Source organism: Sciurus vulgaris, assembly GCF_902686455.1.
Source record: "Sciurus vulgaris genome assembly, chromosome: 15".
NCBI classification, from domain to species: domain Eukaryota; kingdom Metazoa; phylum Chordata; class Mammalia; order Rodentia; family Sciuridae; genus Sciurus; species Sciurus vulgaris.
This window is the reverse complement of record NC_136476.1, coordinates 12085644-12111339: the sequence shown is the minus strand read 5'-3', so window position 1 is coordinate 12111339 and position 25696 is coordinate 12085644. Positions and strand designations below refer to the sequence as shown.

Below are 25696 nucleotides of genomic sequence, written 5' to 3'. Positions count from 1 at the left end.
ACTATCTGGCACTTTACAGAAAAACTTGCTGACCTCTGCTATAGTTCAAACTGCGAAACCACAGCACCTCTGAGTCTGGAAAAGGAAAAGCAAAAGAAGCTCTGAAAATTCCTTGGTATAGGAAATAATACTTAATGATAATTTTATAATACCAGGAACCTTTCTTGGTGTCTTTTACATGTACAAATATGGAAACACATATTTATAAAATTCTTGTACACTTGATCCTATCAATATTTTGCTGAGGTAGGCAGGACCCATTTCACAGATGAAGAAAGAAAGAAATTATGTAATATGTTCTAAGAGATGAAATACTTTTTGGAAAATGTTGGACAGTTGGGATCAAATTTGGGTCTTTCCATAACACCCAGTTATTGAACAAAAAACAAGAAACAAATGAAAAACTTTGCCTTATATCCCTCTTCTCTACCATTAGGTTGGTTTTTTTAAGGTCTTTGATGCTGGGATTTGAAGAGTACTGCTTCATAAAATTCCCAGGTGAAACAGTATGGCTCTGTTACACAGGTAGAGTTCACTTATTTAAACTTTGTGGGCCCATTGTCTGAGATGATACTGCTCTGCTCCAAAATATACTTGCAGAATGAGCAAAATTTTGAAGGCCTAAATTTCCCTTAGTAACATCTCAAACTCAAGATTCTTCTATTCTTGAGTAGCTATTGGTATATTTTTTCATGTGCTTTTGTAAATGCACCCCACTTCAGTATTTTATTACAAAAGATTTACGACTTTTTATTGCTTCATTGGCTTCTGAAGGATATACAAAAGGTCCCATGTGTCCATCTCTGTGTGTGAAAACAGGACTTGGGCCAGAATAACAAATCTTATCCCAACCTCCTCCTTGGCAAATTCTTAAAGTTTGAATGACCTCATTCCAGGCACTCTTATCCTCCTTAACTAACAATGGCTCCTTGTGGTGCCATAACCGCAAATTGGTTTATCAGGTTATCTATATAATAGCTATATATGTTATATAGATGTACATACACACACACATTATACTTATATACAGTGCAAGACTTACGCCTTCCAAGGGCAAAGTAGCCAGAAAATCTCTGAGTAGTGCTTTTCAAACTTTATCAAGATATGAGTCACCTGGACGGCCCATGATAAACAGGTCTCTGGGCCCCGACAGAGCTTCCAATTCAGTTGGTGGGTCTGGGCCTGACCACTGCATTTCTAACAAGTTCCCACATAATCACAATTTGAGAACCAAGCTATAGTCAAGACTGTAGACTCTCCATCAGTGTGTCTCCAACTTGAATAAGCCAATGACATCCCTTGGACTCTTTTAAAATGCAGATTCTGATTTAGCAATTCTGGAGGAAAGATGGCTGAAACTCCACATTTTTAATGAGATTCTGGGTGGTGCTGACTTGGTTTATCTGTTCCAAATAGATTTGGTGTTGGTATAGAACGGGGCTCCAGACTGTTCCCTGGAAGATGGCATCTATTCTGCAGGTGGAACTAAGCTTCTGAAGTTTCTGCATGCTTCAAAATGGTGAGTTTGCATCAGGGATTGATTTTCCTGAATCCAATGCTTTTCCTTTTTGTTTTCTCCCTGTACTTCTTTTCCTCTTTTAAATTTACTCTCGTATCTTCTATTTGCTGTGAATATGTTACCAAGATAAGAAGAGCTTAGTATTGTACATGCAGGTCCAAGAGTTGGGCTACTGGGATTCTAGTTTGGGCTGGAGTTCTAAAAAGCTGAAAGATATTGAGCAGGTCACAGAATCTTTCTTGGTGTCAGCTTTCTTCAGAGTAATGTGATTTTCCTAGATGATCTTTCAGGTCCCCTAAGGCTCTCAAAGACTCTACTATGTTAAATGCAATCATAAGCACAACAAAAAGCAATAGTACGTGTGCTGCCACCTTTGGGTAGAAAACTTAACTTTAGCTGCATCAGACCCAATATTGAAACAAGACATTTTACTGAAATTCTCATAGCCTACAGCCCCAACATCAATTTAAAATTTATTCTATATGATCACAATTCATACAGGTCTCCCTTTAACATGGAAGTTCAGGCACCAACCAATATAAATTTGATTTTGATGTCATTTTCTTTTACATATATTAAAATTTTACAGCCTGATTGTTCTGTGAACATTTTTTCCATTTTAACAAATTTCCATGGTTTCAGGAAGTTTGAAGAATACTGATTTGTAATGCATTTCATTTAACTTATTGATTAGTGAGTAATTGACCAACCCTAAGAAGGCACAATAGAGGAATGGAACAAAAACTTTGGCTTTGGAATAATATTAACCTTACTTTGGGCCACTCTACACTCTTGCTCTGTGGCAAGTCATTTAAATTCTCTGTAGCACATTTTCTCATCTGTGAAACACATATAAACTATCTTTGTTGTTGATGAGCCAAAAAACAATATCGTGAAGTCCTTAGTGAGGTTGGTAACACTTGGCAAGTGCTCGCTATGTAGGAGAGATTCCAGTGGCCACTGCAAGGCAGCCTATGACACTTAAAACAAAATGGGCTTCAAAGCCAGAAAGCTATTTTCAGTCTTGGCTGTTTCACCTATGACCTTGCACAGCTCCTTGAACCTCTCTGAGCCAGTTTCCACATCTCTATGATGGAGATCAAAACCTTTTAGAGTTGGTTGAAGTGAGGATTAAATTTAATTGCTATGGTCTAAATCATACAACCCAAAAACTCATGAGTTGAAACCCTAATCCTAAATATGACATGTAATTACATCTGGAGATAAGGTCTTTAGGAGGTCATTAAGGTGAAATAAGATCATAAGGGTTAGACCCTGATCCAGTAGGGTAGGTGTCCTTACAAGGAGAGAAATTAAAGAACTTGGATGTGTTCTTTACGTTGCCCCCAACTCCCAGGGAAGAACACAAAAGCACACAGTAAGAATGTAGCTGTCTACAAGTCAGGGGAGAACCCACAATCATAATCACACTGACACCTCTGTCATGGATTTCCAGTACCCAGGACTAATACGAATTATAACTAACTCTGCTTAAAGCCCAACTAGGGCTTTGAAAATATTCTTTCTCCTTTCTTGCTCTCCCCTAGTCTGATAAAGATAATGTTGAAATATTATTTTTAATAGGAGCTTAACTCAATTTGTGGGTAACATAGAATTAACATAAAGTATTTTATTTCCAAGTAGAAATAGTTTTGTCTGAATAGTTTCTTCCAAGTGCTAGAGTGAAAAGTAACTAGACCCATTGTTCTCGCCACTGATTTCAGATTTGGGAATAATCAGGAAGAAATAAAAGATGTATACAAGAAAAATAGGGCTGGACACTGCTGCCATCTGCAACTGGCATTCTGGAAATAGAAAACTAGGTGCAGTGGCACCCTCCTGTATTCTAGCAGCTCAGAAGGCTGAGACAGGAGGATCTCAAATTCAAAGCCAGCCTCAGCAACAGTGAGGCATTAAGCAACTCAGTGAAACCCTGTCTCTAAATAAAAATACAAAATAGAACTGGGGATGTGTCTCAGTGGTTGAGTGCCCCTAAGTGCCCCAGTACCCCCACCAAAAAAAAAAAAAAAAAAAAAAAGAAAGAAACATAAAATTGGTAGTGCTGACCAGTTGTCACTCATATCCAGGCATAAATGCAAGCGAACTTGGATTTATAATCCACAGACTCACTTTAATTTTTTACTGTGTCACTTTCATTCAGTGAAAATGACCATGATTAGGTTATTGCCTTTTGCATCAAGGGGTGGATAGTCCCAAATCCTATGAAGCAGTCTCTTATCTCAAAAGGAGGAAGCAAGTTTTTCCCAAAGAGAGAAATATCTTTGGAAGAAATTTCTGTTCCATGAACTGGCACTTGGATGTCCCAATAAAAGAATGAATCTTTTGGCATTACTAGCAGTAAAATGAGTTCGTAAAGAGAAAATGTTTTTAAACTTCTTTAAAGTTACTTAAAGGTCTTCTTTGTCTAGCTTCAATTGCTTTCCAGTTGTATTTTGGACCACTTCTTTCTTCAAGGCGCACGTCTGCCTGCTACTTGCCATATGTACCCCATATTTCCCTCCTTCCGCTCTTCGCTCACTTGTTTTGTTCTCCCAGGAATTGTTTTCCCCCAACCTGTTATTGGGAAACAATTTTCTGTAACTTTTTTCATGTTTCTGCATGTTTTGTAACCATAGGCACTTAACCACTTTTTATTCTGGGCTATCTTTTCAAAGATGTTTGAAGAACAAGCAGTCTTTGAAGATAGGTCTCCTTCAGAAACAAACACACTTACTACCCATTATAAAATCTTCAAGTCCCCTAAACTCAGGGTTTCTTTCTAACACAATCCACTGCAAATGTGTATATGTGTATATTACTCTATGGAAATTAGGACTCAGGAAATCAACATTTTCAAATGTTTTTAGTGCATAAAAACTGTTCTTTGTCTCTGAACCTGGAGTCTCATGTTTTCCCCCAGCATCCATGAAGCTACATAAGTTAGCTACTAGTTAGCTTGTTATTTTGCAAGTTGGTAGAAATCTCAGACCCTTCATAGTTCCTGACACCTCTTTCATCCCTAAACACTCATATCCTACTTATCATTTAATGTTTACTTCAAATGCTTCTCCTTCATAAAGATATGCTGGTTTGCTGTTTTGTTTTGTTTCCTATCTGTAAAATAAGGATAATAATAGTAATATACCTATTTGGGTTCTTGTGAAAGTTAAATCAGTTGATATGTAGAAACAATAAGTGCTATAAGCATTAGCTGTTAATACTGTTGTTATTCTTTGACTACAAAGAAATTCATAAAAGGTGATATAGTATCATTAGCAAATGACAGATATGATTCAAATCTTGTTTCTATTGGTCTAGCTCTGTGACTTTAGGGCAAGTATGTGGCCTATATAGGCCTTGGTTTTCCTTCTTTTTTTCTTTTATTATTATTGTCATTATTATTATTATTTACTAGAGATTGAACCAGCTGTGCTTTATCACAGAACTATATCTTTTCAATTTTTACTTTTTAGCTTGAGACAGAATCTACGTTGTCAAGGCTGGCCTTGAACTTGAGATCATCCTGCCTCAGTCTCCTGAGTTGAAGAGAACCCAGGCATGTACCTAGTTAGGCTTTGGTTTTCTCACTATGAAAATGAGGATGATAAGTTTGGAGAGGTTCTAAATTACATATACAGCACATAATACATAATAAATGTTCAAATCAGCATGAGGCTGAGTTTACTATAGCACTTTCTACTTTATATAATTCTAATTTATGCCATGTACAAATAGAGAAACAACATATATCCCATTTGTTTACAATAAAAAAAATTCTAATTTATGCAGGTATATTATTTCTTCTATCAACTTGTAGCTTCATTGGGGAATCATCTTGATGACCTTCAAATGCCTAGCACAAAGAAGTAGTTGGCTTTTTAGTAATTCATTCGTTCAAAACCAGTATTGATCACTCACTACATGCCAAGAACTGTTCTATGCCCTGTGAATGCATTAGGAATCATTAGTAACAACAGAAAAAGGAGGAGGAGGAGGAAGCAGAGGAGGAGGAGGAGGAGGAACACAAAAAGAATCTTACATATATAAATAGAGGATTTAGAGACCAGAATTTGGTGAAAGTGCTTTTTTATATAATCTGAGCCAAAATGAAAACTGCAGTATCAGGTAAACTAATGATTACTGCATTTAATCCTTAACATCTTTAAAATATTGCCACTTTCTCCATTGTTGAATATTAGCTTAACCCAACAACAGAAAAGTCATAGAACTGTTTTTTGTTTTGTTTTGCTTTGTTTGTTTTTGTAGTACTGATTACTGATCCCAGGGCTTCACACTCGCAAGACACTGAGCTATGCTCCCAGTCCTTTATAAATTTTATTCTGAGACAAGGTCTTGATAAAGTTCCTAGGCTGGCCTTAATCTTTCAGGCTTCCTCCCTCAGTCTCCTGAGTAGCTGGGATTACAGAGGTTCACTACACCCTGCAAAAAAGTCATAGAACTTCTTAAAGTTTTGCTCCACTGGCACAAAATCAGGTTGTTTAGGTGACTACTTACACTCTCATTAATTCAAAAATTCTTTGATTCTGCAGTTTTTCTTATGCAAGTCAATCTTTCACACATGGTCTTCAGGTCCCTATACCTGGGAATCAGTTCTTTCAAGACAAGCCTTTTGGTTCAAGTGTAGTTGGTGAACTCCACCCCTTGCCTGATTTTGGCAGCTGACATTGGTATAAAAGGTCTCAGCATTGTAAGTGTAGGAAGGGTGGGGTTATTCCAATGACCTCACTCTTTCATGGAATGAATAGGTCTCTCCCAGATAAAAACCATTCTAAAACACACCAGTCGGAAGGGAAGGGCCAATTTCAGAAAATCAACAGCGCCATGACCCATTCATGCAATCATGGGCCTCAGTGCCCTGAGAAAATCGTTTTGCTAAATCATGGCGTCAGCTGCTCTAACATTATGAAAAATACATTGTCATCTCCCTGAGCGGTGTCGGGGAAGACAGAAACATAACCATAATTATAAGCATATTTGCAACAAAAAATGAACATAAATTTGTGTCAAAGGAGTTCTTTTTTCTCCCTTGACACTGCTTGGTATTAAAGAAAAAACAGCAGCCTCAGATATTGCCCATACTTCTTCTTGCAGGGATCCTATTGACAATTTAATTTCCTCTCTGTGTTTATTTTTTTATTAGCTCAATCAGCACAAAGCATAAGCAACAGTAGACATAAACTGCATTTTATAAGCGTAAGGTAGCGGTAACAGCTATCCAGGGAGCCACTCTTCTAACATCACCTGATCCAAAGAAATGTAAAGGTGGTCTAAGTATCAGGACCTTCATTTGTTCTCCATCCTGCAAACAGTCCTTATAAAAATTTCCTAGTTTATGTTTCCAAACACAGACAATATTTCCACCAAGCCTATATGTAAGCGGGCTCAAAAATTATTATCTGAATCAAGTTGAAATGTATTTATTGAATTTTAAGGACATATAATTTACCAGTCATAGCACATCTGCTTCTGGATTTCAAACAGGCCTTGGGGTCAGAAGTTGTCGCCCTTAATCTCAATAGTTATTTTCTCTAACTTTAAATCAACTGAGTGAAAAGGACTTGCCAGGCCCTGATGTCAGCATATTAAAGGAGTTGCATTAATGAACAGTTGGGCACATATAATTAGTAGCAAGAAGTTTCTTGCAGTCACTAAGCTCAATTTGTTTCCCCAAAATTAAAAAAATATATAATGTCTTTCTATTAACAAAGAGGATGTACTCTAGTGAAACTCCTTTTTTTGGCAAAAATCTTGCAAATGAATACAGAAATAATACAGGCAGTAGGAATGCATCCTAATGTAAAATTATTTTTATACTACTGAAATCTGTTCATTTGTCTAACTGGTCATTGAATATTCATTGATTACTTACTTTTCCAAGTACTAGGAAGTAGGAACTGAAGAAAATGCTGTTGAAGGAAAACAGGTTCTTCCAAACCTAGAAGTCCCAAGGACCTGTGCAGCAGCTTTCTTAAGGGCCCCCCCCAGGGTGGTAAGGTAACTTGGGGACCTAGAGTGAGAAGACCACTGCTGGGTCTTTTGGGGCCCTACTGGGGGACTTTACCTGCAGATGTCCCTCCAGGCTCACAAGAGGAGATCAAATTTGCATTCAACATTCAATATCTCCCACTCCAAAGAATCCTCTCCTTACCTGTTATTGCTCATTCCTACAATTCCTTTCATTGTGAAGCTTGTCCTTCTTATCAATTTGAGATAGTAGAAAAGTGCAAATATTGCTTGATTTGCCTGGGTTTTACTTTAAATGCAATCAATTTGTCAATTCACAAGTGATAATGACATCTTAATCTCTTTATCATATCTTTCTTAGGTATTAGTGTACCTGACTCCAAGTCTTGTGCTTAACTACCAAATTGCCTGTCTGCAATCCAAACTTACATCCAAACTTGACTTCTCTGAGCTTCACTGGGGTGTGGTGCAAACATCAGGATAATAGTGTCCCATTCCTCACAGCTAATGAAAATAACCATGGTGATTACTAATTGCATTTAATTCCAGACCCTACCCCTAATGCTTAGCACTCTCTGACAAGGTATTTATTATCCTCCAACTGCTTAGCTCCTCAGAACTTAGGCTCCAAATAAGCAAGTGTTTTATGTTGCAACTGTATCACCAGGCACCCAATGAGTATTTGTTAAATAAATATAAAAGGTCAAATTAATGTCTTGTATATGTTGACAAGGATTTCCCCTCTTTATTATTTAATGATAATAGCATAAAAGTTTTATTTTCCAAAATCCTTAGCAAAATTCAACTGAAAAACTTTATGCTGATTTTAACTTTTTTGAAGAAATTACCATTTGTCATACTCTGTTATTATTGGTGCAGAGGTTTTATATAATATCTCCTAAACTTCATAAAGCTGAAATTAATGAGCAAAAATGAATATTGAGTTCCCAATCCCAGGGATGTGAAGTTTCTTGTCTCTGGTGTGGTAATCTGCAGCATCCATAGTCTGCTACTTATAGATTTTCTTCCTTCTCTTGCTGGGAAGTTTGGATACCTAAGTCTCCCCTACTTTTCTGACTTCTGCAGGGAAAAAAAAAAATCTCTACCTGTTGAATGAATTAAGTGGATGTTGTCACATATCTCAAGTGGTTTCTGTCAAAGCTCCAAGAATAGTGAGGAAGAGAAATAAATGGGTATGGGGCTCATGTAGATGGAGAATCAACTAGCAAAGAGAATAAGGTAAGAAGAATTCTCAGTGGCATATGACACTAGTCATATTTTCATTTAGGAAATAATAGACACCTACTCTGTGCTAAACTCTGGTGGAGGGGATCAGAGGTAATTGCCACCAGGTTGTGGTTTGGGTGCAAAGATACTATTTTTGAGGGAAGAGAATGAAATGAAAGCAGGAAAGTCACTTCCATTTGACTATTTTACCTCAAACCACTGTAGTTCTCACCATGTATCTAAATACGTAAACTATAATAAATTAGCAATATTTTGTCAAAATGATAGTTTTATCAAAAAAACTAAGATGATAATCTTAGATGTATAATTACCAAGTGAATACAGTATCAAAAAACTGAGCAAGCCAGATGCAGCAGCACATGCCAGTAATTTCAGCAGCTCAAGAGGCTGAGACAGGAGGATCACAAGCTCAAGGTCAGCCTCAGGAACTTAGGGAGGTCCTCAGCAACTTAATGAGTCCTGTGTCAAAATAAAAAAATTTAAAAAGAACTGGTAGTGTAGCTCAGTAATAAACCCCACCCCCTTGAGTTTGATCCTCATTTAAAAATAAATAAATAAATAAATAAAATGAAAGACAGGAACTCACTTTAGTTTGATTATCTCACCACAAATCAGTTTTCAGTTCTCACCAGGTACTTGAAGGTACAAACTATAATAAATTAGGAATATATTATCACTGAATTATTCAGCTCTCTGATACTATAGCAAAATATCTGAGATAATCAACTTTAAAAGAAGAAAAGGCTTCTTTTGGAGGTTTCAGTTCATGATCAGTTGATGGGTTGTTTTGGGACCTGTTGTGAGAGAGTACATCCAGGCAGGAACACATGATAGAGGAAGTGGCTTACTTCATGGCAGCCAGAAAGCAAAAGAGAGAGAGGAAGGGCCAGAGTCCTAATATTTACTTCAAGGACACATGCCAATGACTTAACTTCCTTCCACTAGACCCCACCCCCTAAAGGTTCTGCCACCTCCCAATTGCACCATGGGCTGGGGACCAATCCTTCAACATATGTGCCTCAGGGAGACATTCAAGGTCCAAACTAGAGCAGTCACTAATATAGGTGTTAGAAATTATTGCCAGCTGGGTACCTCCATTTCATTTTAATGTATCTAAACTTAATTGGCTTCCCAGTCTTTGTTTCTTCTTTTTTTAACGTTTTCTTTCTCCATCAATGTCATCCATTTTTCAGACCTGTAGATCTAAAAGTTATCCCAGACTTTGGCTTTCACATAGCCTTCACCCCCAACATCCAGTCACTGAATTCTGTTGGTCTGCTTCCTCTCTTTTCCACTCCTCACACCCCATCTTTCCCCTCTCTTCTTTTTCTCCCTTAGGATTGATTCTCATTTCCTTGGACTTCCTACTCAATGCATTCTCCACAATGTTGTGAAAGTAATCATTCAAAAATACAAGTATATTTCGCTACTTTTTTTTTTCTCAGAGCCCGTCAATAACTCTCCCTGAATCTTAGGTTAAATTTCAAAAGTAGTAGCTTAACAAATAGAAGTTTTCAAGATCTGCTACTGACTGTGATTGTTAATTTTTTGTATCACCTTGCCTGGGATAATGGATGCCCAGATAGCTGGGGTTTTTCTGGGTATGTCTGTGAGGATATTTCCAGAAAAGATTGACACAGGAATCAGTGACTGAGTAAGGAAGGAAGGTTCATCATCACTCAGTGTGGGTGGGTACCAAGCAATCGGTTGAGAACTGGAATGAAACAATATGAAACAAAAGGGCAGAGGAAAGACAGATTTGCTCTCTTCTAGAGTTGAAACACCCATCATCTCCTGCTTTTGAACAATAGAATTCTGTGTTCTCTGGTCTTCACACTCCAAGACTTGCACCACAGCTCCTCAGTCTCTTGGTCTCTCAACCTCAGATTAAGCTACACCATCTGCTCCCCTGGTTCACAGGCCTTTGAACCTAGACTGAGCTACGCCCTGGTTTCCTTGGTTACAGGTGGCTCACCATGGTACTTCTTAGTTTCCATAGTCACATGAGTCAATTCCCAAAGGATATGGGATTTGGGAATTTTGATTTGTTTGTTTCTCCAGAGAATCCTAACTAATGCATTTCTAAACTTATCTTTTATCTCTTCCTTCCTTTCTCTGCCTCCATTTTCTCAAATCACACACATGCTCTTTGATCCTGCCAAAATGATTTAGTTCCATTCTCTGAATAAATCCTGCTGGGATTAGTGCTGGGATTTAGCACATGCAGTTACTCTGCCTGAAATATTTTCTGATCCCTTTGGGGAGTTAAAGAAAACTTATCCCTTATAATTCCAATCAGTCTTACTTTTACTTTATTTTTAAATTTATTTTTGGCACTGGGAATTGAACTTGGAGGCGCTTTAACACTGAGTGCCTATATCTATAGGCTTTTTTACTTTTAATTTTGAGACGGTCACACCAAGTAGCTCAGGTTCTCGCTAAATTGATCAGGCTGGCCTTGAACTTGCCATCCTCCAACCTTAGCCTACCTAGAGGCTGGGATTACAGGTGTGTGCCACAATGCCCAGCCGAATTTAATTTAGATGAGTCCTCCTGGGCAAACAATACAATAGAGATGCCTCTGCTGTGGTCTTTAATATTATTGTGTTTCTGTGTTCTAGGACTTATTACATTCTCCTGGTCAGTTTTCCTTACTGGATTATGGGTTTCTTGATGGGATGAATTGTCCTAATTAACTTGGAAACAGTAGGGCCTGGTACAGTGCTTGGAATAAAGTGAATCTTTTTAAAATATTTGTGGAGCTAATAAATTTTATAAAGAACTGATGGGGGCTGGGAATGTAGCTCAGTGGCAGAGTACCTTCTTAGCATGTGAAAGTCCTGGTGTTCAATTCCCATTTTTTTAAAAAAAGGTGCAATAAATAAAACAAATTTGAGAAAGTTAACCTATTAGAATCTTAGGAAAACTTGATTTAGTAAGGTACTATGATTGTGTAAACATTATCATTGGGAGAAGCTGGGTGAAGGGTATACAGAAATCTCCCTTTGTTCTAATTTCCCAATCTCCTGTGAGCCTAACAATTTTAATATGAAAAGTATTTTAAAATATATCTAAAGCTCTGGGGCATGGTGGTGCATGCCAATAATTCCAATGACTCTGCAGGCTGAGGCAGGAGGATCACAAGTTTGAGACCTGTCTGGGCAACTTAAGAGAGACTCTATCCTAAAATTAAAAAAAAAAAAAAAATATTGTAAACCATTGGAGATGTAGCTTTGGGTAGAATAACCCTGGATTAAATTCCCAGTACTAAAAAAAAAAAAAGTAGGGCTGGGGATATAGCTCAGTTGGTAGAGTGCTTACCTTGCAAGCAGAAGGCCCTGGGTTCAATCCCCAGCACTGAAAAAGAAAAAAAAGTACACCCACACATACCCACAAACACATATATGCATGCGTGCGCACACACACACATATGCATACATTTAGGAAGGAATGATAGTAGAGTGAAATAGACATTATTACCTCATGTATATGTATGACTGCATGACCGATGTGATCCTGCAATATGTATAATCAGAAAAATGAGAGATTACACTCTATGTATGATCTATCAAAATGTATAAATGCATTATACTGTCATGTACAACTAATTAGAACAAATAAAATTTGAAAATTTTAAAAACTGAAATAGTAACTTCATGTTATGTTTAATTTCCTTTAAACTACTAAAAACCAAGCATGTGTTTACAAAATTAAAATCAGTTGCTCTGTTTTCTCTTAAGGAGAATTGGTAGCACATTCTGAGAGTCTCTTAGGAAAACTTAGGAGGCATTTTGATCATTATCACCCATCCCTCCCCTTTCTTTGCCAGTCAGAGACATTTGTAAAATTTGTGTCTAAAGGGAGCCTACGATTAAAAAAGACTTCTTTCTTAACATCTGAGGGCAAGAACCACGAATTTAAAATATGTGCATTCTGAAAACTGAACATTGCTGTGTACTGTACAAGCCGTTGAGAGTCACATTAACTTCCATGCTCTCCAGAAGGGTGGGGCATTTACAGGTTTTTCATTTATCACCCAGAACTTTGGACCACCTGAGGACAACCCCAAGATCCCTGGCCAAACTTCACTCTTTGTTTCCAAATGGTTTTACTGGAATGAGAGAGGAGACACTATCATTTTCTTAACCTGGAAGCAGCACATCAGATTACATTCATCCATAGTTATGGACTTGAGTTCACTACCTGCTCTTTCTTTGGTAATGACACATAAAGATTGTAAAGAGAGAAACAGTCACAAAAAAGTAGAAGTCATCCCTGAGAGTGGGAAGATGATGAAACCCATACAATGGAAGCATATTCTTCCCTTTTTATAGAACACTTTATTAATGTTGATGTTAGTAACTGCTTCTTAGATACTCTTCCTGGCTTCTCCACCCTCACCATGTACAGAACCACTTGACTACTGTCCCTCCTCCTACATGCCCCATTCACAATGTACACTTTCTTTTATGGGATGTCTGGCATGTAGGAACTGTAGTTTCTAACTCACTGTCCGTCTTCCCCTTTGGGCTATGATTATAGGCTTTGAGGGTAGGATGTATACAATCTATTCCCACTGTTTTCAGCTGTGTAAATATCTATTAGGAAAACAATGTGTAGACCGATACAGTGGTATACACCTGTAGTTTCAGCACCACAGAAGTCTGAGGCAGGAGGATCACAAGTTTGAGGTCAGCTTAGGTAACTCAGGGAGACCCTGTCTCAAAATTTTAAAAAGGGCTGTGGTTTTAGCTCAGTGGTGAAGCACCACTAGGTTCAAGTCCCAGTTTTTTTTTTGTTTTTTGTTTTTGTTTTTGGTTGTTGTTTGTTTGTTTGTTTAAGAAAAAAGGAGAGAGAAATAGGAAGAAGAAGAGAAAGAAAGAAAGAAAGGAAGGAAGGAAGGAAGGAAGGAAGGAAGGAAGGAAGGAAGGAAGGAAGGAAGGAAGGAAGGAAGGGAGGAAGGAAGGAAGAGTCATGACTTCAGGTGAGACTAGAGGACTCAAGAGACCAGTCTCTTCTAAACCTACAATTCTGTGATCCTGAAAATTTCAAGTTGATGTTATATTTTCCACTGAACTAAAATGAACTGGTTTTGTTGTCAATATAAAATTCAAAATGTGCATTAAACTAATTACATATTTAGTTAAAACAAAATAAAATAAAAAAACATAATAATCTGAGGAGGCTCTGAAAACTGTATTGTTTCCTAAGAAGAAAACTTACCTGTGGGTAGTGTACAATGAGTTGCCAATCTACTTTCCTGATGACCTTGGATAATTATTAGACATTTTCACATCCAGAATGGTTTCACCGTTCAATACAGAGGGCAAAACTTCTGGTACTCTTTGTAATCCGTGATTTCCCAAGCTAAGCATAGCTTCCGTTATTGGTATATTCTTTTTCTCCCACTTTAAAATGAAAACTGCTTCCGTGATATGCACCCATACGAACAGATGTTCCAGTTGGCTTTACATAAACAAGCAATTCTCCCAAATCAAGACTTGTTCCCTTCCGTGCAGTTAATTAATATGTCAGTTAAACAACAAATGTTTATTGAGGACAGGCACCGTGCCAAGCACTGAAGACATAACAGTGAACAAAATAGATGAGACCCCTGCCTTCAAGGAGCTCACAGAATTCAAGGGGTATGATTGTCATGACTGATGACAAACAGATATATAAAGTTAAGAAATATCTGAGGTAACAGGGGAAAAAAAGGATTTCCTGCTGAAAGGAAATAACAGTTAGGCCTTTGCTTTATTGAGAGACTGGCCCAGGGCCAGAGAAAGCACTAGTTGTAAGGATTATTATTGGAAAGAATTTGTTGTAATTAGGTAAACCAAGTACTATTAACACTGAGCTATAGGGATATGGAAATAGAGAACCTTCTTTGAAATGGCATTGGCAGTTATGGGATTTTGCCTGTGGGCTGCAATGGGATTTAACATAGAACTGTATTATTTGGCACAAAAGGAATTTTCCCCCATCTTCTCTTTGTCTCTAAGGAGCAATATGAGTTATTTAATATACATAATGAAGTCAAAACCCGACTAGTTGAAAGGAAATTAGGGCACATTTGTTCTTCTGTGACAACATGAGAAAAGTTGTTCATTAGTGGTTGATCCCATCCTAGAACCAGATCCACAAGGTGCGTGAGAATGCATGTGAAGCTCTGTGTTGGTGTCAAGTCGCCCCACCTGCTGGGGCCATCTACACAATTTTTGACCTCTCCATGCATCACCTGTAATATTACTTACACAATAATTTTTTTCCTTATGTGAATTCACTTTTTTTCTTAAAAAGCAAATAAATGTCACTATGGATAGAAAAACCGATATCATTCCCATAAATAGCACATGGCCATAAAAGTCATTACAATTAATGAAGCAACACTATAATATTCTACCTAGGTAGTGTTGCATAGTGTTGCCTGGTAGAAGCTCTAGTTTGTTAAAAACTGGATTTTCTTTGTTAAAAAAGAAAAATTGGCAACTATTAGAGCGGTATCAGAAACATTCCAAGGTAAAAATAAGGCATCTTCCTTGAGGCCATTGGAAGCATTTGGAAGGAACACTTTTCTTCCTCTGTAACTTAGTGTTGTTTCTATGCTGATGAAAAAGCTAAAATAATCTTTTTTCCTCATTTTTTATTGGTACATTATAGTTATGCATATTGATTGGATTCATTGTTATATATCCATACAAGCTCACAATATAACAATATAATTTGACCAGTATCACTTATCAGCATTCCCCGCCTCCCTCCCTGCCTCCAGATAATCTGCTTTTTATGAGTGGAAGACTCTACTCTTTCAGAAACTTTAGACTAGTTAACCTTGAGAGTACCTTCAATTCTTAAATGGCTGATTCTCTGAGGCACACCCTCTGGTCCAAGACAGGGGAAGGAGAGACGCCCTTTGAAGTGCACTGCTAAGATGCCTCTCAAAAGTTAATCAGTGGGGCTGGGGATATAGTTCAGTTGGTAGAGTGCTTGCCTCGCATGCACAAGGCTCTGGGTTCGATCCCCAGCACCGCAAAAAAAAAAAAAAAAAAAAAAAAAAAGTTAATCAGTACTTTCTCTTCAAGCCTTAGTTTGGATTTCACATCCCAATTTCTGTCATCTCCCCATGGAGACAGCATCTCTGCCTTCAGTCTAGAAAACTCCCTTTAACACACAGAAAGCTCTTCATTGACTAGTTGAAAGGAGATTAGGACATATAAGAAAGAGCAGGGTGTGGTGGCACACAGCAGTAATCCTAGCTACTCCAGAGGCTGAGGCAGGAGGACTGCAAATTATAGATCAGCCTCAGCAACTTAAAGGGACCCTGCCTCAAAATAAAGTTTAAAAAGGTCTCGGAATATAGCTCAGTCAGTGGTAGAGCATTTGCCTAGCATGTGTGAGGGTCTCCAGCTCAATTCCCAGTACCTCCAAAAGGAAAAGAAAAGAAAAAACTGGGATTTGTTAGATTTCTAGGGATCTGATCCATCCAGGCCAAATGGGGGAAAATATTAGCTCCTTAGCTCTGCATTGAGCTCACATAACACCTAACATTAAAGCATTTCGAAAATATCCTTTGTGGAGGTAATATGTTGAATCTTGATGGAATATTTCCTTTTCTCATGCAGATGTTTGGAACTCAATAGTGCCTCTCGTTAACTCATGTAAACCCTAGCAGAATTAGTTGTCATTTAGACACACCTCGAGCCCCACATTTAGACACATAAAACACTACCATAAAGCCAGGATATTCCCAGAATTTATCAGTTTGTGAAGGGTAGAAGCAATGAACAGTTGTCAAGTATTTTTTTTTTTTTATTTCTTATTTTTCATTTTATTTATTTATTTTTGTTACTGGGGATTGAACCAGAGGTGCGTTCATTCCCACTGAGCTACATCCCCAGTCCTTTGTGTTTTTTTATTTTGAGATAGGCTCTCACTAAGTCACTTAGGAGCTTGCTAAATTGCTGAGACTGGTCTTGAACTTGTATACCTCCTGTCTCGGTCTCCTGAGTCACTGGGATTACAGGCATGCACCACGATGCCCAGCAGGCATTGAATTCTTGAGGAGAGAGTTAGCAGAGAGTTAGGAGCCTCCTTCTTTGTTGTATTCATCGGCTCTCACTCCATGTTTTGGCATCAGCTGTCTTTCTCCGTAGTCTCTTTTTGTTTTCTTCTAGCAAGGAATTAGCCATAATTTAATCTAAGCTTTAAAATAATGAGCATTTTAATTCATTTTAATTGTTTATGGAAGACCATTTAGATCTGGATACTCAAATGTTATTGTTTGTCTAAATCTTTTCATTAAGACTATGTATAGAATTTCTATGATTTCAGAAACAGAACTCCCTCTTGTGGCAAGAGCAGTTTTTGCAGCCAATTCTGAGACGTCTGAGTTCGGAGATGTCTCATAGCCCAGTAAGTTATTAGCAACTCCCTCCTTTTACACAGGAGGTGAATGAAACCCAGAGAGGAACACAAGGTGTCCGTGTTTGTGTCTGACTACCAACTGATCCTTCAGACCCAGTGCCTGGGTTTTCTGTCTCCCAATTAAGAGCTTTTCCTTCACATTAGAAGTTCGAGGAGTGCTCTCACTGGTATGATTTCTTCTCTCAAACCACTTTCTGCTACCTTGAGGCAGAACTGTGGAGATGCCATTCTCTGGAAAGCACTGCGTCCAAGTGAGAGCTGCTTCTTTATAGGGTAATTACCCACTTTTCTGAGCTGGGATATAAGCTGCATCCCTTACATCTGATTCAGCTCTCCTCTTAAGACAAAGAGTCTCTTCATCATTTTGGAAAACGCCATCATACATCATTGCTAGGATACTGATTATCATCTAATATTCTTTCATTTGGCACATTGTGACAATGCATAGGGCCTTAAACACAATACTGGGGATGCAGACACACACAGTCACAACCTGATTTCCTATAAGGGAAGCATTGCAACTGCTGAAAATATAATAGGGCTCTCTAGAACCTTGCTGCCTAAAATGTGTTCTATGGACCAGCATTATCTATACCACCTGGGGGAACTCCTAGAAGTACAGAATCATCTTGTTAAAAACTGCCCTCTGATTTAGGAAATCTGGGTTAGGACATTTCACACAAGCTCTCGGGTGATGTCGATGCTGCTGGGTCATAAATCACACATTAACTAGAGGGAGTCTAGCATAAAGTAATTTATCTACACAAATAGTAAGCACAGTACAGTTCTGTTGGTTCTGTAACTGAGACAACTTGAAAGTTATTCATCAAAGCAAAGAAAATGATAAGCTCTTAGATTCCATGAACATGGGAATAGAGATATTACCTGTAAACTAGGGTAAGTCAACTTTGCTTTGCTCCATTGTAGATTTTGGTTACTAGTGACTGGGGCAAAAATGTTAATTCTTGGGTTCTCAAATAAACCTCTCATCCTGCCCATACATCTTATCTCCAAGTCTATCAGATAACCTCTAACCCACAAATAAGAATTTTCTACCTAAAATAGGGTCAAAGTCTGGCAGATTTTCATACCCACCCTCTACTATCCTGTGGACATGTTATTAGGTTGCCATGAACCAAAAGACCTATTCCCACCAAGCCTTCCAGTAGAAGCCTCCATTACTCTTTGCCTGCATCATCCATGAGGCAATGAAAATTCAGGAAATAAGGAAGTTTGGGGAAAAGCAAAAAATCAAAACACAGCTACATCATGAAGCCTTGAGGGATACCCACTGGATGAAGAGGCAGTCCAAATAATACCCAGATATTACACAGGATTCTGGTGACAACTGAGAAAACATTTGTAATTATTCATAATTACTGTTACTGATTTGTACTATATAGACAAAAGTTTTTCATACTTCTAATGTTTTGGATGCATTAATTAATCATCATGCCTTCAAGTTTTGCATCTGTTATAATTAGTAGAAATGATGTTTTTGGAAAAGCAGCTATAGTCTAGTTCAGAGTTGACTGTGCAAATAATGAGTCTTAACAAAGCAAATACCGGGGTGTCTTGCTCTTATTTGAGAACCTTGAGTGAGGAAGCACTAAAGCTGAGCAGCATCCCAGCTCTAATTATCTAAATATCTTAGATCAAATGTCCTGGGAATCCACCTCTGACATGGAGATTTCTGGGCAAAGGTAAGCTGTGGGGTCGGGGAGCAGTTGTGGCTACTTGGAGAACTACAACCAAAGCACATTGGGAAAGTTTGGGAAGCAGAGACTTTTCCGAGAGGAACTGGACACAGCAAAAATCGGAGAATGGTGAAAAAGGGTTGGCCCTTCAGAGATGTCCCAAACTTGAGGCAGGGGGGCTTTCGCTGTGCAGTCCTGGATAAGGACTATCCCTGTGGGAGTGGTGCAACATTGAGTAAGGCAGCTTCCGTGAGCTGAGACAATTCCCCAGAGGGATTCAGCTAGGAAGGGAGCCTATAGTAATGGTCTCTAAAAGGATAGCTAGGAAAGGAGTGCCCTGGAAAGGATGGAAGGAGAATATCGAAGCAGCAGAGCACAGCAATCACTACAGAGACCCATTGCAAAACGTCCTCTTCCCTTATCTCAATACTAATGATATCTCTCCATGGTTGGGGCTGTTGTCTTACAGCATTTGCAGTAATTTTCTTCAAGATGGTATCGTCTGGCGGGTGGGGGTTAGAATTGCCTTTGCTCAGTTTCTGCTCTCTGAATCTATTTTAATGATCAGAGTTGAGACCTGTGGGTCTCGTCAAACGGTTATTCTTAAATCCAAAGGGTGTTAATGTCCCTTGACATGTAGGTGAATTGTCTCAGGATTATATTTGGCTGGCATGGGACAAGACTGTAGCAAGTTGTGAATTCCAGCCATCACCGCTCCAGAGGGATTAATTAGAGATGGCTAAGGTGTGTTGGGCAGAGAAACGGCCAACATAAACATACCCACTCCCACCTCCTGTCAGGCTGCCATCACCCAGGACTTTGCAGATGAGTTTTATTGGCTGGATTTGAAACATTTGAAGCTTATAGTTTGTTTCTTTTTCTTTCTGAAGCCCATAGTTTGTTTCTCTTTCTTCTTATTTTTGGTTCAATGTCCTGCCTTTGGGTTCTTATATAAAAGAGACTTTTATTCACCTAGCTCTTGTAATCCCACCAGTTTTGGCTGAAGCACACTAGTAGTGAGTCTTTCATAGCAGAACAAACTATGCAAGAGTTCCATTCAAATCACATCCCCTCAAACATAAGAGTCATGTGCTACAAAAATAAAAATTCCATCAGTGAGCACCCTTCTTTAAGATGCTAGCATTATAAAGTCAGGGTTCTCAGACTGTTCTTTTTGGTTTTGTGTTGTGGAATTATGTGTGTCTGCAGATTATGAAAAAAACTCAAATCTACAGAAATAAGGAATAGTATATTTATGTTCCTTTTATTCATCATAATAGATCATTTAATTCTTCCTTATTCATTACCTAGTTTCAATAATTGCTAATATGTGGCCAATTATTTTTCCATTGATATCCACAATTTCTACCACCCTTAACCACTGCCCCTAAAACCTGGTTTATTTTAAGGCAAATCCCAGATGCATTATTTCATTCATAAAATTTTTGAATGCTTTTTAATGCTTGTAGATGTTGCTAATTTATCAATATACCTTCTGAAATTTGAAGTCATATAACCTATCTTTCTGTAGCAGAATTATTTATTCAACAGGCAGATATTTGGCACCTAGAACTTTTATTTATGCTTTTACTTATGATCGAAAATAGAAAATAGATTTGGATTCAGTATTTATCTTTGAGACTTTTAACTTCTGTGTGTGTGTGTATGTGTGTGTGTGTGTGTACACGTGTGTATGTGTGACAGAGAGAGAGAGAGAAAAAGATTTAAAAAAAATAAATCCCAGATGGTAATTAGAGGTTAAAAGTGTTTGGGGAGATTATAAAATACTTGTATTTATATTACTGTTTTCTACAATAAATCTATATTGATTCAACAAAAAAATGACTTTTATTTATAAGTACATTTATCTCTACCTTTAAGGGAATTAAATGTGGGGTGAAGAATGTGTTACAAGTGTTTGCACTATTACAGATTGTGCTAGGGACTACAGTGTTGAACAGAATGCTATGCAAGACCTCTCAAGGAGTGGCAATCACCAAAATAACTCCCAGTCACACTAGAGGAGGACATTGGAGAAAACAGGAGATGCTAAGGAAATCCATTTTGCAAGACAATATTGAAGACTGGTCTTCCGTTGATCGAAGATGATTATCTTGCAAAAGGCTTTCAAGTGTACAAGACACAACTGTGTCCAGCTGTGTATAGCCACCAATTAGTTTTCTTTGTTTTTACTTTGTCCTTTGCCATCTATGATATGACTCATTGTAGGTTTGTGTTTATACAAATTTTATTTGTATCATTTCATGTTAAACCTCAAATGTTTCCTTTGACTATTAAAACAACAACAACAAGTTGTGCTTGTGTTCCAATGCTGTGGCTAGTATGCTGGGAGGAAGATTCAAAGAAAATTCTGTATTTAAATGCTCTGATAGCATTTCTAGTCTTTTCTTTATTTTGATTTATTCGTAAATGCTTTTAACAGCAAATGATATGCCCTCATATCTATTGTCTGTCTTCAAGTTCCTGAAGGTCTTTACTTCATTGATATTTATCCAACATATTTAAACAAAATGGTAATTTAGTCTAAATTTGCAGAAGGATACATGAAGGTAAAAGACATTTAGAGATTGCAAAATATTCTGTAGTACGTTCTGTGCTGCAGTGCAGTGTTACACAGATTTCTTCAATTTTGCATAGAGCTGTATTTCCTTCATGCATACTGAAGTTTCAAAACTCTCTTTTCTTTAAATAATGCAGTGAAGAAATTAAATAATTAAAGTTGAAGGCAAGAAGTATTAAAGACTTTTAGCAGAAAATGGGGGAAGACTGAAAGAAAGGAAATGAACATTTTTAGAAAAATTAACATGAACCCTTTAAATGCATCTCCTATTTAGAGAGAAAACCTTCAGGAATGAGACCTGAGGGATAAGGGAAATGGCGATCCTTTGTTAGAAAGGAAATTGGTGATCACTGTTGATTGCTCCATTTGAGGACGGCCTCTGGTGCTATGGATTAGATTGCAGTGTTTCAAGTAGATTTTAAATTACTTTATAAGACCATGGTTCAGAATGCTTGAACTTATTGGAAACTTGCTCCTGTTCTCTGTTTACCCTGTAGACCTAAAGTTGCATTTTGGAGAACCTATAGGTAAACTGGGCCTCAGGCAAAAATCTTTCCAGGGGAGATTAGAGATATTCCATTTTCTTGCCCAAGCCTAATGTGCTCCATTTACTGAAGAGCAGGAGATAATTCTGGATGGATTTTAAATGCCTCAGGGAGCAGAGCATTTTCCAGTTCCTTTTGGACTTTCCCTCAATCTCATGAAGAGCCAATACTTCACACTTTTCTCAAAGTGGACTTTTAAACTGAAAAGAAGACACAAAGTCTTAAATATTCTCATTGGTTGAAGAGTGAAAACTTTTACTTTATAGGCTAGAGAATTTGGAAACTTTGGTTAAAGGAATGAAACAAAATCAACAGAAAAAACCACCTCCTAAAATCTGAAGATCTCTAATGAAGGCCACTGAGAAGTATATCAGATGTGAGAATCACCAGGCGCACTGGCACATGCCTATAATCCCAGCTACTCAGGAGGCTGAGGCAGGAGTATTCCAAGTTCAAAGCCAGTCTCAGCAAAAGTGAGGCACTAAGCAACCCAGTGAGACCCTGTCTCTAAAAAAAAATACAAAATAGGGCTTGGCATGTGGCTCGGTAGTCTAGTGCCCCTGAGTTCAATCCCTGGTACCAAAAAAAAAAAAAAAATCTAATTATATACATACTCAAATCCAAGTCCCAGCCCAGTCTTTAAACCTTAAGTCTGTTTTCTCCTTGAAATTGCCTCACTACTTCAGTAGCAGTTTCTTTGCTCTCTTATCTTCTCTCTCTTGATGTTAGAACTTGGCATTAACAATTAGACAAATTAAATAATAATATAGCAATTCAAGAGTTTCACCAAATGTTTAAAAGTTTTGTGAAATTGTGACTTTTATATTAGTCATTGTTCATAGAACCAAGGCTAGTATTGGCTGACCGATGGGGTTATGGATGAATGGAGAAAGCAAGATTTAGTAGTCAGGACAGTAGATTTGGGGAGTGCTGTCAGGGCTGAGATAAGAGCTGATTCACTTCACTGTATTTATTGGACCACTCCACTTAAGTAACCTGCCTGGTCCCTCAGAGTTTAAGGCTACAAACTATTCTCTAATTTCTGGAGCATGAGACACTAGAAAGTTATAAATTCTTCCCAAGGAAAAAAATCTAGAAAAATATGATCTATATTCATGAAGAGGATATCCTCTGCAGTATTATTTATAACAATTAACAATTGGAAACAATTGAAATGCCTTACAAGAGAGTTTAGTAAGTTATGATACATCAACCCAATGGAGTATAGTCATTAAAATGATAATTACAGAGACCATGGAGACATATTTATAGAATATATTATGTGAAAATTGCAGGGTATAAAATCATATATGTGGTAGGTTTATAACTTAATAAATATATAGTTGCTTTTATGCCAATTCTAGAAAAGAGTACATAAATATGAAAATAGTTGTGTTTCAGCAGTAGAAATATCACCTTTTCAAAGTCTTCCAAATCTTTCTGTACTATTTATTCCTAGGAAGAGCAGAGTCATAAAAGACAATATGTGATGAATAGACAGATGGGTAGAAATTTGAAGCAACAAAAATTTGAAAGAAAAATGGGCATAGTTTGGGTGAAGAAATTAAATGTATCTAAAGGGAAGAAGGGGATCAGTTAAAGTTGCCTCATCACGATGATTTTTACATGTGGCATCCGTCATCTGAATCTATCCACTTAATCGTACACAAATTTTTTCATTATCAAAGTTCTGCTGATAATTCTGGGGGTGTAGAGTGTATATATGGTGCAGAAGAGCCAATGTTTAAAATGTACCTTTGGTCATTAGGTAAGAACACTGTGATGATAGGAACCGCTTATGAAATAAGCATGTCACTGGAGATCTTATGAGGAATATTTTTAAGAGTATTCATTGTAATGCATTCCAACAGACTTCATAAATGTTTCTCATTAAACTACTGAAATTTCATCACAATGATTACATTGCCATCAATCATACATGCAGCTTGCAGGTCCTGAATAATTAGCAAGTGAAAAGAAAAATTCTCAATTCCATCCAGAGAGGAGAAACACATTTTAGACTCAATGAATCACACATCCACTTGCGGCCTAGAAACTGTAGTGTTGATTTGGATATTCATCTGGGGACAGAGCTGAGAAATTATTGAACTCTGAGGCAAAGAGAGATGAGAGAAAGAGGTGAGAAGTAAATCCTACTTGATGACAGAGCCCAGAGACCAGGAAGGAAGTCCCTTTGCTCCAGATCATCCTGTCCCTTCTCAACTGACAACAGGAGACCTTTCCACAGAGTCCCTGTGCATTTAGCAGGACAGACAGATCTATTTCCAGAGGCTTATCTTTGCAGAGATGTTGCTTTAACTTTGGACTGGTGAAATTAGTGCACATGCAGGTTTCAGAAAGTGTGAGTTCCAGTCCAAAAACCATCGCTCACCAAGCAGCAAGCAGCTGGACAGGTCATTTCACTACCTACTTTTCATATCTACAAATTAACATTGATAGCTATTGACAGCATTAAAATAATGGCCATGTCTCCACCTACTTGATGTGTCATTTTTGAGAAGTAAATAGGATAATAACCTGAAATACTTTGTAAAATTTATCCAAAAGATATTCAAGTGGCCTCAGCTATCAAGATGACTGGGTCATTCAATATGACTGGGTTTTCTTTCACCCTGAATATACAGATTCATCAATTTCCTCTTTTCCTTTGATGCAGATCTTTTCGGGGAATTTTACTTTGAGTTTGTAGAAAGGATAAGGCCTGTTCCTGCCTGGACTCCATTTGGCAGAGAGTTTATCATTAAACATACAAAGGGGATGACTAGCATAGGAGAAATTGCAACATTCTAGGCCCAATGTAAGTAAAGGGGCTGCAGGATAATAGAATATTGATTAGATAATTTGCTTCAGAGTCATTAGTTTTCACACATAACTGAGCCACTTCTGGAACCTCACATTTCTCAAATCATGAGAATCAATCTGCTAAAGTCAGAGCTCCCCTATCATACACACTTGAGCAGAAAAAGTGTTTTCTAAAATGTTCAGGGTATTAAATGCAAAATCAATTCCACGTAGATCCAATTCTTTAATCCAGCCAATGAATTCTGTGGCCTGAGGATTTCACAAACCTCTAGGTGACCACTTTCTTATTAAAAGTTTAATTTCTCTTTTTCATCCAGCATCTAACATTCAGCCCTTTTGAGCCTAGAAGTCTTAACTTCCACCATCCTTGAAGATTTTTCTCTGATAATACTTAGTCCAGTTTTATAGAATGCTACTAAGTTTTGCATTGCTGACATTTTCTGCGAAATTCTTTTCATTTTTCATTTTGCTGCCAAAATGTCAACATACGAATATTCTATGAACTTGCCAACTTGTATCTGTGTGAACACACGCACACACACAAATGTATGACAAGGACAAAATAAGAAATGATAAATGATACTGAATATATTGCCTCTTCTTTCCGCATAGGATTCAATCTTTACTTACCTTTCACAGTTCAATATACTGCCAAATCTCAGAACAATGCTCTCATTATTTTTAAATAATAAACAGCAGTACTAGAAAAAAGCTTAACCAGGATGCAGTGTATTCGTAGAAATTGGTCTCATCTTCACTCACAGAAGGTAATATTTAGCATTTATACAGATAATTTATATTATAGTCTTATATAGCTTATCTATGAAATAGGCTTCCACCATTCATACTTGGAGATAATTGAATAAGGAGC

At 37.6% G+C, this 25696-nt stretch overlaps 1 long non-coding RNA gene across 1 annotated transcript; it reads left to right on the top strand.

Annotated features, from left to right (window-relative positions):
• The first annotated feature begins 442 nt into the window (after nt 1–442).
• On the top strand, nt 443–5195 carry LOC306644833. Its single transcript, XR_013759485.1, has 3 exons — nt 443–525; nt 1417–1519; nt 4993–5195. It is a non-coding gene; the product is annotated as an uncharacterized lncRNA (long non-coding RNA).
• Nucleotides 5196–25696: the final 20501 nt, after the last annotated feature.